This window comes from Boleophthalmus pectinirostris, unplaced genomic scaffold (genome assembly GCF_026225935.1).
Source record: "Boleophthalmus pectinirostris isolate CB_2022bp ecotype Guang Dong unplaced genomic scaffold, ASM2622593v1 HiC_scaffold_23, whole genome shotgun sequence".
NCBI classification, from domain to species: domain Eukaryota; kingdom Metazoa; phylum Chordata; class Actinopteri; order Gobiiformes; family Gobiidae; genus Boleophthalmus; species Boleophthalmus pectinirostris.
Window position 1 is genome coordinate 37,339,670 of NW_026571207.1, and position 11,061 is coordinate 37,350,730.

Sequence of the window (11,061 nt, forward strand, 5' to 3'; positions counted from 1 at the left end):
GTGTGTGTGTGTGTGTGTGTGTGTGTGTGTGTGTGTGTGTGTGTGTGTGTGTGACTCTACCAGATTGTTTTCATCCTACACACGGTGAACCTCTTGGCTCCTTGTTTCCATGTTTTTCTACTTACCTTTTTTGACATTTTTGACTTACCTGCGCTCTTGTTCTCCAGTGTTCCTTGCCATCTCCTGCCTGAAACCCAGCCCTGCCCCAGCCCTGCCCTCCATTTTGTAAAATAAATTAATTTTTTTATTTTTACCTGGTCTGCTGTCCATTTTTGGGTCCCTCCACTGCTCAGCCACAACAAAATGTGTGTGGAGATTCAGCCAGATTTTTGTTGTTACAGCCTGGAGAATCAAGAGTTCGCACCATTTTTTAGATATATTCTTATGTATCTTATACAAGCTCATATACTTCTGGCTCTAGCTCTCTCGTTAGCTCTGCTAGCTTTGCTGTAGAGAAACAAAGACGAGGAAATCTTCACATAAGATGTTTTATCTGCTACAATAAATAAAAATAATAAAAAGCCCAGTCTTTCCTGGTTTAGACCTGGTTTAGTCCTAGTTTAGACCTGGTTTTAGACCTGATTTAGTCCTAGTTTAGACCTGGTTTTAGACCTGATTTAGTGTCTGGCAATGAGTGGAATTACCGAAGCCCAAAATGTGAAAACAGGAAAATCCCGCCGTGTAATCCATTTATTTCAACAAAGTAACTGTAATCCAATTACCACTCACTGAAACAGTAACTGTAACTGAATACAGTTACTCATCATTTGTACTCTGATTACATAACTCCAGTACATGTAATCTGTTACTCCCCAACACTGACCATACAGATTTATGTCAAAAAACCCAAACTATCCCTTTAAGTCAAATAAATAACAAAATTGTGAGGCCAAAGTTGGAAACTGAATGGAGAAATGTATGTATGAGGAATGATCTTTAAATCTCATCTTCTCCTTCTCGTGGACCCAATCTCGTATCATGTCTTGTGGAAACCGTGTCTCATCCCGTCCCTAGCTGTTACCATGGAGACGCAATGCACATATGAGCAAACTTTGTGAATTTTTTTTTTTTAAGATTGTCTGAAAACCCAAATAAACGCAATAAATATGAAGGTTCATGTTTAGGTCATTTTCAACAAAAAAGATGTGAGGGAATAACTGAGCCTGTGACGGTAACAGCTCAAAAAAATCAGCTCACCTGTTTTGGTTCCAGGTACAGGCCGCCTCACACTACAGGAGAATTAGCTGCTGAGATTTTGCAGCTCCCAGAGTTCAGGGAGGCGCGACCCGACTTTGTGTCTTTGTGAGTGATTTTGAAGCCGTGTTGGGAAGGTGACTTTTCAAATGTATTCCCCTACAGATTACAGATTACATACCCCAAAATGTAGTTTGTACCAGAATCCATGAAGTTATTTAAGGTGAGTAATGTAATCTGAATACTTTGGATTACTTGATTTGCTGTAGAGAAACAAAGATTAGGATAGTTTTAGACCTGTTTTAGACCTGGTTTAGTCCTGGTTTAGTCCTGGTTTAGTCCTGGTTTAGACCTGTTTTAGACCTGGTTTAGACCTGGTTTAGACCTGGTTTAGACCTGTTTTAGACCTGGTTTAGATCTGGTTTAGACATGGTTTTAGTCCTGGTTTTAGACCTGGTTTAGATCTGGTTTAGAACTAGTTTAGACCTGGTCTTAGTCCCGGTTTAGTCCTGGTTTAGATCTAGTTTAGATCTAGTTTAGTTTCCAGCAATGAGTGGAATTACTGAGAAAAAAAAAAAAAAAAGAAAGAAAAAAAATGGGGGATTTAGCCCAAAATGTGAAAACAGGAAAATACCACCGTGTAATCCATTTATTTCAACAAAGTAACTGTAATCCAATTACCACTCACTGAAACAGTAACTGTAACTGAATACAGTTACTCATAATTTGTACTCTGATTATGTAACTCTGGTACATGTAATCTGTTACTCCCCAACATTGCTCATGTATGTAGTGTCTGGTATGGGAACCACCAAACATCAGCCAATAAAATGCAGCGTTAGGGGCAGACGGAGCAACAAGCACAAAGGCACAAACTCAGTATATAGTGAACATAATTATTCCTCACCTCTTGTAAAGTTGTAAATATAAACTGCAGCATCTCATCCACATTATTTATAGCATTTGTCCTCTGCAAATAATGACTCCAGTCCACAAAACAGCACTGTGAATCCAGTTTGAAGTGTTCTTTAAAAGTAAAAAGGTGGGAGTAGTTCCTCACGTGTGTCTGTTTACATCCACACAGCGCACGGATCGAGCTGAAGCTGCAGATTAGTGATAGTGGCTATGTTCAGACTGCAGGCCTTGATGCTCAATTGTTTTTTTTTTTTTTTTTTTACAAATCCAATGTTTTTGCGAGGCCGTTCACATTTCAGATAAATGCAACTTGTATGTGATCTCCAGTGTGAACTCTGAAAGCACCTAAAGTGTCCCGTATGCGCACTGGAGGACTGGATTGGATTGGAGTTGCTGTTGCTGTTTATTTGTTTTAAGGAGGAGATTAAGAAGGAGAAGGACGAGGTTTTTGGCCGTGGTGTTTTGTGAGTGCCAACTTGTACCACTCTCGCAGGAGGAAACACGGCAGCCTATTTCAGTGACCAAATGCGTTGGCTTTAGACTGATTTGACTCGCAATAGGTGCTTGTTACTGTGTTATCATGACGTGTAGGTGGATGAAGGTGACCAGGCCGTTCAGACTAAAGTCACATGTCAAAAGATCAGATATGTATCAGTTTTAGGAGCACATATCCAAGTGTCCTGGGTCACATTTGAAAAAAACAGTCATTAAAAGATCAGATACAGGAACATAAGAGTGAAAAAGTCAGATTTGGGTCACCTCAGGCTGCTGTTTAAACACAGCCAGTGACTTTGTGTGTACTTTATAACCAACTGTCTGTGCATTAAAATCCTGTATCTGAAGTTTTGCACCACATGTCACAAATAAGGATAACACAGTTTTGACTTGTATCTAAACTAGAAGTGCAGAGTCTGATCTTTGAACACTTAAGAGTCTCAAAGTGAGTTGTTTTACTCTAGACAGGAAACAGCTGATACGAGATGCACTTGCAATTTGAGACTGTTTTACACAGACATATCCTGCTGTGATCTTTGTGATCAGAGATTTAAAACCTTCTAAGATTCTCCTCGTTCTTTCTGAAGAATCCCCCTAATGAAACTCCTGCACATCACATTAGGTTTGTCCAGTTGTTGTGTACAGTTTTGTATCATGTTGTTGTGTATTTATGGAGAATTGTGGTGTGGGAGCCTGGGGGATGTAGGCTTGTGGACTGAGCCTTGGACAGAATATGTCAGCTAAAGGAAAGGTAGGAGGAGGCTTTGAATATGGTCCAGGAGAGATCACCATATTACTCAGACATGCATGGATGAAATCTAGAACTTCTTCAGGCATGTTTTTCATGAGGGAACAACATTAACACATGGTAAAATGCAAATAAATAAATAAATAAATATGTGCATAATACCCCCCTTTAAGTGTGATTTGGGTTCACTTTTGGTCACTATTATAATATAATGAATGCCTCTGGTTAAACTGATCAGTGCAGTGGGCTAATGATAGAATTACAAATAGAAATACCAACAGTAAAATGGCTTTAACTAAACTTTTGTAAACAGTGCTGTTCTCTGTGTGACCAGCAGATGGAGCCAGAGCCTCATTTATGAGTCAAGTGTGTCTTGAAATGCTGAGAGAATCTAGTGTTTTGACAATTGTCTCCCAGAAAACACCAGGATTTACCAAATGCAATTATGTAAAGAATGAAAGAATATAAAGTAAAAGACAAAGTCACATATATGATTTTATATATACTGCTCAAAAATAATAAAGGAACACTTTGAAAACACATCAGATCTCAGTGTGAAAGAAATGTTGGATCTATACAAATCTGGACAGGACAATGTTTTAGGAACAAAATTATGCTCCTTTTTTCATGGAAATGAACACCAGGTGCACTAGAGCAGCAACAATGAGACAAGCCCTGAAACAGGACTGGTTTTGTATGTGGAGGTCATTTCGAGTTCCTCCCTCTTGGTCTTCTTTGGTTGGTTTTCCACTAGTGCTGCTTTGGCTACAGTGATCGTCACTACTGGGATTATGAAGCTGTTCCTTAACTCTATAGAAGCAACACAGTTTGTCCAACTTCTCCAGGATGGTACATCTGGACGTGCCGTCACAAGGAGATTTAATGTGTCTCCAGCACAATCTCCAGAACACGGGGGAGATTTCAGGAGACAGGCAGTTACTCTAGGTGAGCTGGACAGGGCCATAGACGGTCCTCAACCCATCAGCAGGACCATATCTGCTTCTTTGTGCTGCAGGAACAGGCTTAACTCTGCCTGTGCTCTACAGAATGACCTCCAGCAGACCACTGGTGTTTGTGTCTCTGCACAAACAGTCACAAACACACTTCATGAGGGCGGCTTGAGGGCATCACATCCTGTAGTGGGCGCTGTGCTCAATGTCCAGCACCGTGGAGCTCAATTGGCATTTGATAGACTACACAGAACTGGCAAGTGCCACCGCTGGTGCTCTGTGCAGGTTCACCCTGAACACCACTGATAGACGTGAAAGAGTCTGGAGAAAACAAAGGGAACGCTCTGCTGCCTGTAACATGGTTCACATGAAGTTTGGTGGTGGGTCAGTCATGGTCTGGGAGGCACATCCAAGGAGGGACACAAAGACCTACGGGGAAAAAAACAGCAGTGTGACTGTCATTGTGTATCAGGGTGAAATCCTTGAATCTATTGTCAGACCCTTCGCTGGTGCAGTAGGTCCTGGGTTCCTCCTGATGCACGACAGTGTTTTATTTGTACATATACATTCAGTGTTGGGAAGGTGACTTTTCAAATGTATTCCCCTACAGATTACAGATTACATACCCCAAAATGTAGTTTGTAACGGAATCCATTGAATTACTTAATGTGAGTAACGTAATCTGAATACTTTGGATTACTTGATTTGCTGTAGAGAAACAAAGACGAGGATAAAAGAAAATGAAAAGTCCAGACTTTACTTAAACATATGAAAAATATTATTGATAGAAGACGAGGAGACACGGTCCATGCAGCATTGTTTAGTCCTATTAAATCCTGTTTTAGACCTGCTTAAGTCCTGCTTTAGTGCTGGTTTAATCTTGGTTTAGACCTAGTTTAGACCTGGTTTTAGACCTGGTTTAGACCTGGTTTAGTCCTGGTTTTAGTCCTGCTTTAGTCCTGGTTTAGACCTGGTTTAGAACTGGTTTTAGTCCTGTTTTAGACCTGGTTTAATCCTGGTTTAGACCTGGTTTAGTCCTGTTTTAGACCTGGTTTTAGACCTGGTTTGGACCTGGGTTTAGACCCGGTTTAGTGTCCGACAATGAGTGGAATTACTGAAGGAAAAAAAAAAAAAAAAAAAGGAATAGCCCAAAATGTGAAAACAGGAAAATATCTCTGTGTAATCCATTTATTTCAACAAAGTAACTGTAATCCAATTACCACTCATTGAAACAGTAACTGTAACTGAATACAGTTACTTATAATTTGTACTCTGATTACATAACTCCGGTACATGTAATCTGTTACTCCCCAACACTGTCTACATTTATATAATAATAAATAATAATAATATAATGCCTTATTTGATTGGTATTGTTATGTTTTCCTACTTCTTTAGAATGTATTATTACGCTTTTGTTATTATATTATATTGTGATGTGTGAGCTCCTTTGTCCAAGTCATTTCCCTTGTGGATCATTAAAGTTTGTCTAAGTCTAGCTCTGTTTTTCACATTTTTAACGTCTTAAAAATCAGGTACAGAGGCTTTAAGCTGCCATAGCAACCCATTTCCAGGACAAATAGCTTCCTGGTAACAATATATTACACCATGGCATGTTTACAAAGGACTCGACCAATTAAAGTCTTTACGGCGCTCTGTCAGCAAACCTGTTCTTGTTAGCTGCGTTGTCCACCTGTACGCAGAGCTGCATTGTCCATTGTTGATCCAATTAGACCTCAGTGTTTGGGGTCTGTACCTTTGACAGATGGTTGTATACGACCGTCCTGTTGTCTTCACATAATATGGAGCTTTATATCCACAACAGTGTAACAGAGATGTGGACAAATAATATATATAAGAAAAAAAAACACAAAGACCAGAAGATATTTGTCAACTGCAGCTGTAAAATGACACAAAAATTTACAAATTCAGGGCAATTTGAGGATGTTTTTTTGATATAATACCAAAAAATTACAAAATCTTCAGCTAGTTCGCTCATTAATTTCTCCTTTTTGTTGTTGTCTCACATAAATCTGTTAATGTTCTGTATCAAATCAAATGGACTCTTGTGAGCTTTAAGGAAGGGTATAATGCTGTTACCTCCTCAAAGCCAGGTCTAAACTAGGTCTAAACCAGGTCTAAACCAGGTCTAAACTAGGTCTAAACCAGGTCTAAAACCTGGTCTAAAACCAGGTCTAAACCAGGTCTAAACTAGGTCTAAACCAGGTCTAAAACCAGGTCTAAAACCAGGTCTAAACCAGGTCTAAACCAGGACAAAACTTATGTTACGATGCCCTAGTCTTTGCTTCTCTACAGCAAATTAAGTAATCCAAAGTATTCAGATTACATTACTCACCTTCAGTAATTTAATGGATTACATTACAAACTACATTTTGGGGTTTGTAATCTGTAATCTTCGTGGAAACCATCTGACCTCTCAGCATTAGGATTCATTCGCTCAACGGTGGCAGGTACTTTTTTCAATTTAACCAACAGCTGCTCTTTGCTCCTGATGTATGTAGTGTACTGCTAATGAGGCTAACTGGTATATTAAGATTTTCCCAAATCCCGTAGGAAGAAGGGCAAAAACATCTTTCCTCTTGATAAAATTCACCAAACATTCTCTTTGTTCTACTTTTAAATCCTCGATCTCGGGAATTGTTACCAACACAGAATGCCTGGCTTCGTCTACATCCATCTTGATGTTTTGTTTACTTGTAACACCCACACTGAGCACAGGAGATTACCAATCCAAAAATGATCTGGGTAAATGATTATTTCTTAAAACTATTGCCCTATAATGGTCTGCTTGTAATAAATAAAATAAAACAAAGGCAAAGGAAAGGCTGTTTCAATTTGAAATGACTCATATCCACACTGTCAAATACAAAGTTCAATCAGCGCACCCCCTTTATAGTTTGGGGCATGTGGGAGGACAATCAATCAGTCTTTCATCCGAGACCCCTTTAAGACAGTCTTATAAATTCCAAACTAACGATCTTCAAACAAAATGTATATCCAAAGGGCCACAGCGGCGGCGCCCCCCTCGATCAACGCTCAAAGGTAAAGTACATGGATGATCTCACCGGGTGGAGCTGGGTCCTGTCGATCTGATCCTCAGCACCGTTTACATGGTCCAATATGGTTCAGTTCAGTTAATAATCCCTGTTGCGTCCTTTAGGTCCCGAACAAGCTCCAGCGGCACAGTGGTGAGTTGGGGCGGCGTGTGCGCTCACACGTGTGTCCCTGTGTACCACAAGTGTCAAACATACGGCCCGGGGGCCAGATGCGGCCCTCCAAGACCTTTAATATGGCCCTCAGCTGATTTTCTACTAAAATATTTTAATTATATTTTCTATTAAAATCTTGTTAATTTTCTGCGGTGTTTAGTGTAGCAGCATCTCAAGTGTCTCTGTACGTGGCCCCTCCCACCAGAGCAGCACAAATGAAGACTTGTCTCTTTCCAAACGCTCTTAAAGGACGATCGTTTTGACTGTTGCCCGTGCAAAATGTCAAAAATGAGAAAGTGGACGCCGATTGCAGGATTTTCCAAGAAAAATTGACTTATTCCTATTTGCATACAAGTTAATGTTAAAACATTGTGTTGAAACTGCATCTTTTCTCAAGTTTCAGGTTGTTCATAATATTATAATATTTTGTAAAAGAAAGAGTTGATCAATTAAAACAAGATTTCTGTAATAGATTTGTGTTTCTCTGCACAAATATTTGAACTTATTGTTATTTTTGGGGTTTATATAACATGAGTTTTCTGATTCGGCCCCTTTAGGATCAAAGTAGGTTGGATACGACTCTTGGACCAAAATGAGTTTGACACTCCTGCTGTATACTATTAGGCAGGCGCACGTCAGCTGATCACGTAAACAATAACAGAAAAAGAGCGACCACAGTACACTTTATGAATAAAGAAAAATACACTTAATCATCTTATGTTGCCTGGGCTACATACTGTCATGGCTTCACAGCTCTTTCAATCAGGTGTGTCTTATACTCCAGAGCGACTTATAGTCTTAAAAATACAGTCTTAATAGTCTTAAAAATATTGACCATTATTACATGATCAGTGGTGACAGACCCGGTTCACAGTAAAGATTTATGTTTTTTGAGCCATAAAAACACATTTCCTGTTTCTTGTATTTTGTATTGACACTGAACTCTTCTCAGCCTCTGTGCGTCTCATTCACACGTTTACATCAATATCTATAACCACATTAAACCAGACACAGATGCAGTCACGCTCCGTATACAAAATGCAAATGACAAGCTAATGTCTGTGAGGTACGAAGAAAACTCAAAATGAAAAAACAAAACCGTACAAAACAAAACAATTGTCTTTCCAGTTGACACAATTATAAACAGAGAGAACTGCACTCGTTTCACACACGCCGGCACGGGCCCTCTGGGGTTTCCTGTTTCATGGGGAAATGGAGCAGTGAAAAGCAGAATATTACTGTAGAAGACATTGATAATTACTCTCTCCATTAGTTTGTAGCTTGACACATTCTGTACACATGTTTTAGGGCTGTATGTTTTTGTTCTTTGGTCTTTATTATCTGCATTTGACCCATCACTGCAAATTTCTCTGATCTCCCCAAGATTTTAAAACTTATATCAGGTTCTTCATCTCATTTTCAAATTTATTATCTACTTAGTACTTCTGAGATGCTTAATTCTAGATGTCATTTATTTTAAGATAAGTTTGTCTGATTTTCTAAAGACAAACTGGTGATGCTGGGAATTGAACCTCATACATGCTATGCATCCTACACTGAGCTACATCCCCTTCCTTTCCACACGAGCAAACTAAGTCCAAGCAATGTAACTTTTACAAACTGAGACCACTACACAAAGGCTGCCATTTATAAAATCTAACATGGAGATAGAACACTGAACTTCATACCTGCTCAGAATACACTCTAGCACTGACCTTCACGCCCTAAACCTCCACTTACCAAAGTGTGTCGTAAAAGCTCTGTGCACTGGAGATGCTGGGGATTGAACCCAGGACCTCATACATGCGAAGCATGCGCTCTACCACTGAGCTACATCCCCTATAATGTACAGCTGTTACTTACAACAGATACTTTTCTGCTTAACCGATTGGAAAGCTGTAATCTACAAATCCTTGCGTCACTCAAATAGACGTTACTGGCAGGATTCAAACCTGCATAGAATCATCACAATCACACATGGTCACATGGATTTCAAGTCCATCACGTTAACCTCACTGCCACAGCAACAACACACAAGCTGTTACATTAATATTGATCGATTTGTATATGATTATGTTTGAAATAAGACAAATGACAAGTCACTATTTGCTGGTAGAGGAAATGTAATTTCTTCTTCATGTAGCCACAGAAGGGAAATGTCTTTAAAGCAATTCTTTCTCCTGACAGCTTTGGCCAGAAATTCCTATACTGGGAGATGGATCCAGGCCACATGGGTGAGAACCAGGAATCCTAAATTCTCGACCATATAGGAACCACATCTCGGAAGGAATGATGGTATCCGCGGCAAGCTAAGCCCCATTTCATTTTCAGAGGTTAAAGAACAGTTTCAACAGTGCACAGTTGGGGCACCGGCTTACTAACGATCACTTTCAAATCCAAAAGTTTTCAGCTCGTAGTAGAATACTATATAGGCATTGCCACACAGCACATGGACTCTTGTGAGCTTTAAGGAAGGGTATAATGCTGTTACCTCCTCAAAACCAGGTCTAAAACCAGGTCTAAACTAGGTCTAAACCAGGTCTAAAACCAGGTCTAAAACCACATATGTAGAGGCCCATTCTTAGTAGAATAAAGATGGTGACTTCATTTTCCTGGTGTCTCAGTCAATTGGGACGACTTCTTTAAGAATAAAATCAATATGATTATATAAAAGCTGTTGCATGATTTTAGTTGCTTTAAAACAAAACATTTGACTGACATCATGACATTTCCGTGGAAGAGTCTCTGTCTGCACAGACTGATTTTAAATCATCAGCCATGAGGTAGTGTGGCCGAGTGGTCTAAGGCGCTGGATTTAGGCTCCAGTCTCTCTGGAGGCGTGGGTTCAAATCCCACCACTGCCATGACTCATCTTTAGTTGCAAATCTCATTGGAACTATTCCTTTCCACAGAAGTGGAGACTAGTAAAATCACAGCAAAGACAACATGTAAAAAGTTGAACTTAACCCAGTGACAAATTGAGTCCACATGTCTGACTGTGGTTGATTGTTAGAAAGCCAACATCCCTCTATGGACTTCTAGTCTGTTTCCTCAACCACATGCCCACTACAAGAAGACATCTTTGGACAAATGCAGTGAAAATGTGAGACTGGCAATGGCAGGTAACGAAGAACAGTTTATGTCAAATGTTGTTTAAACACAGCACTACAATATGTCTGGTTCTCTAAAGACAAACTGGTGATGCTGGGAATTGAACCCTGTCAAGTAAAGTGATCTTGCTGCACAGACAGATCTTTTTTTTTTGAGTTGAATGGGGAAGTCGGAAACCACCCAGACACAGGCAGAACATGCACACTCCACACAGAAAGGCTCGAGTGACCCAGGGATCGAACCCGGTGTTCTGTGGAAATGGGCTGTCCCATCGAAATGAGCTCCCAGCAGCCTAAATCGACAGTAAAGTCTATCGATTCACCCTGCCCCATCGAAATAAGTGATTTTATGTTTTTCTGTTTACAGTTGTACAGATCCAGTAAAACCAAACCCTGACCCTGACCTCCACAGTCTGACA

At 39.9% G+C, this 11,061-nt stretch overlaps 2 non-coding genes across 2 annotated transcripts; one reads left to right on the forward strand and one right to left on the reverse strand.

The window, feature by feature from the left end:
* Positions 1 to 9,300: 9,300 nt before the first annotated feature.
* Positions 9,301 to 9,372, reverse strand: trnaa-cgc (transfer RNA alanine (anticodon CGC)). Its single transcript has one exon. It is a non-coding gene; the product is annotated as a tRNA-Ala (tRNA).
* Positions 9,373 to 10,314: 942 nt separating this feature from the next.
* Positions 10,315 to 10,396, forward strand: trnal-uag (transfer RNA leucine (anticodon UAG)). The gene has a single exon. It is a non-coding gene; the product is annotated as a tRNA-Leu (tRNA).
* The last annotated feature ends 665 nt before the right edge of the window (positions 10,397 to 11,061 follow it).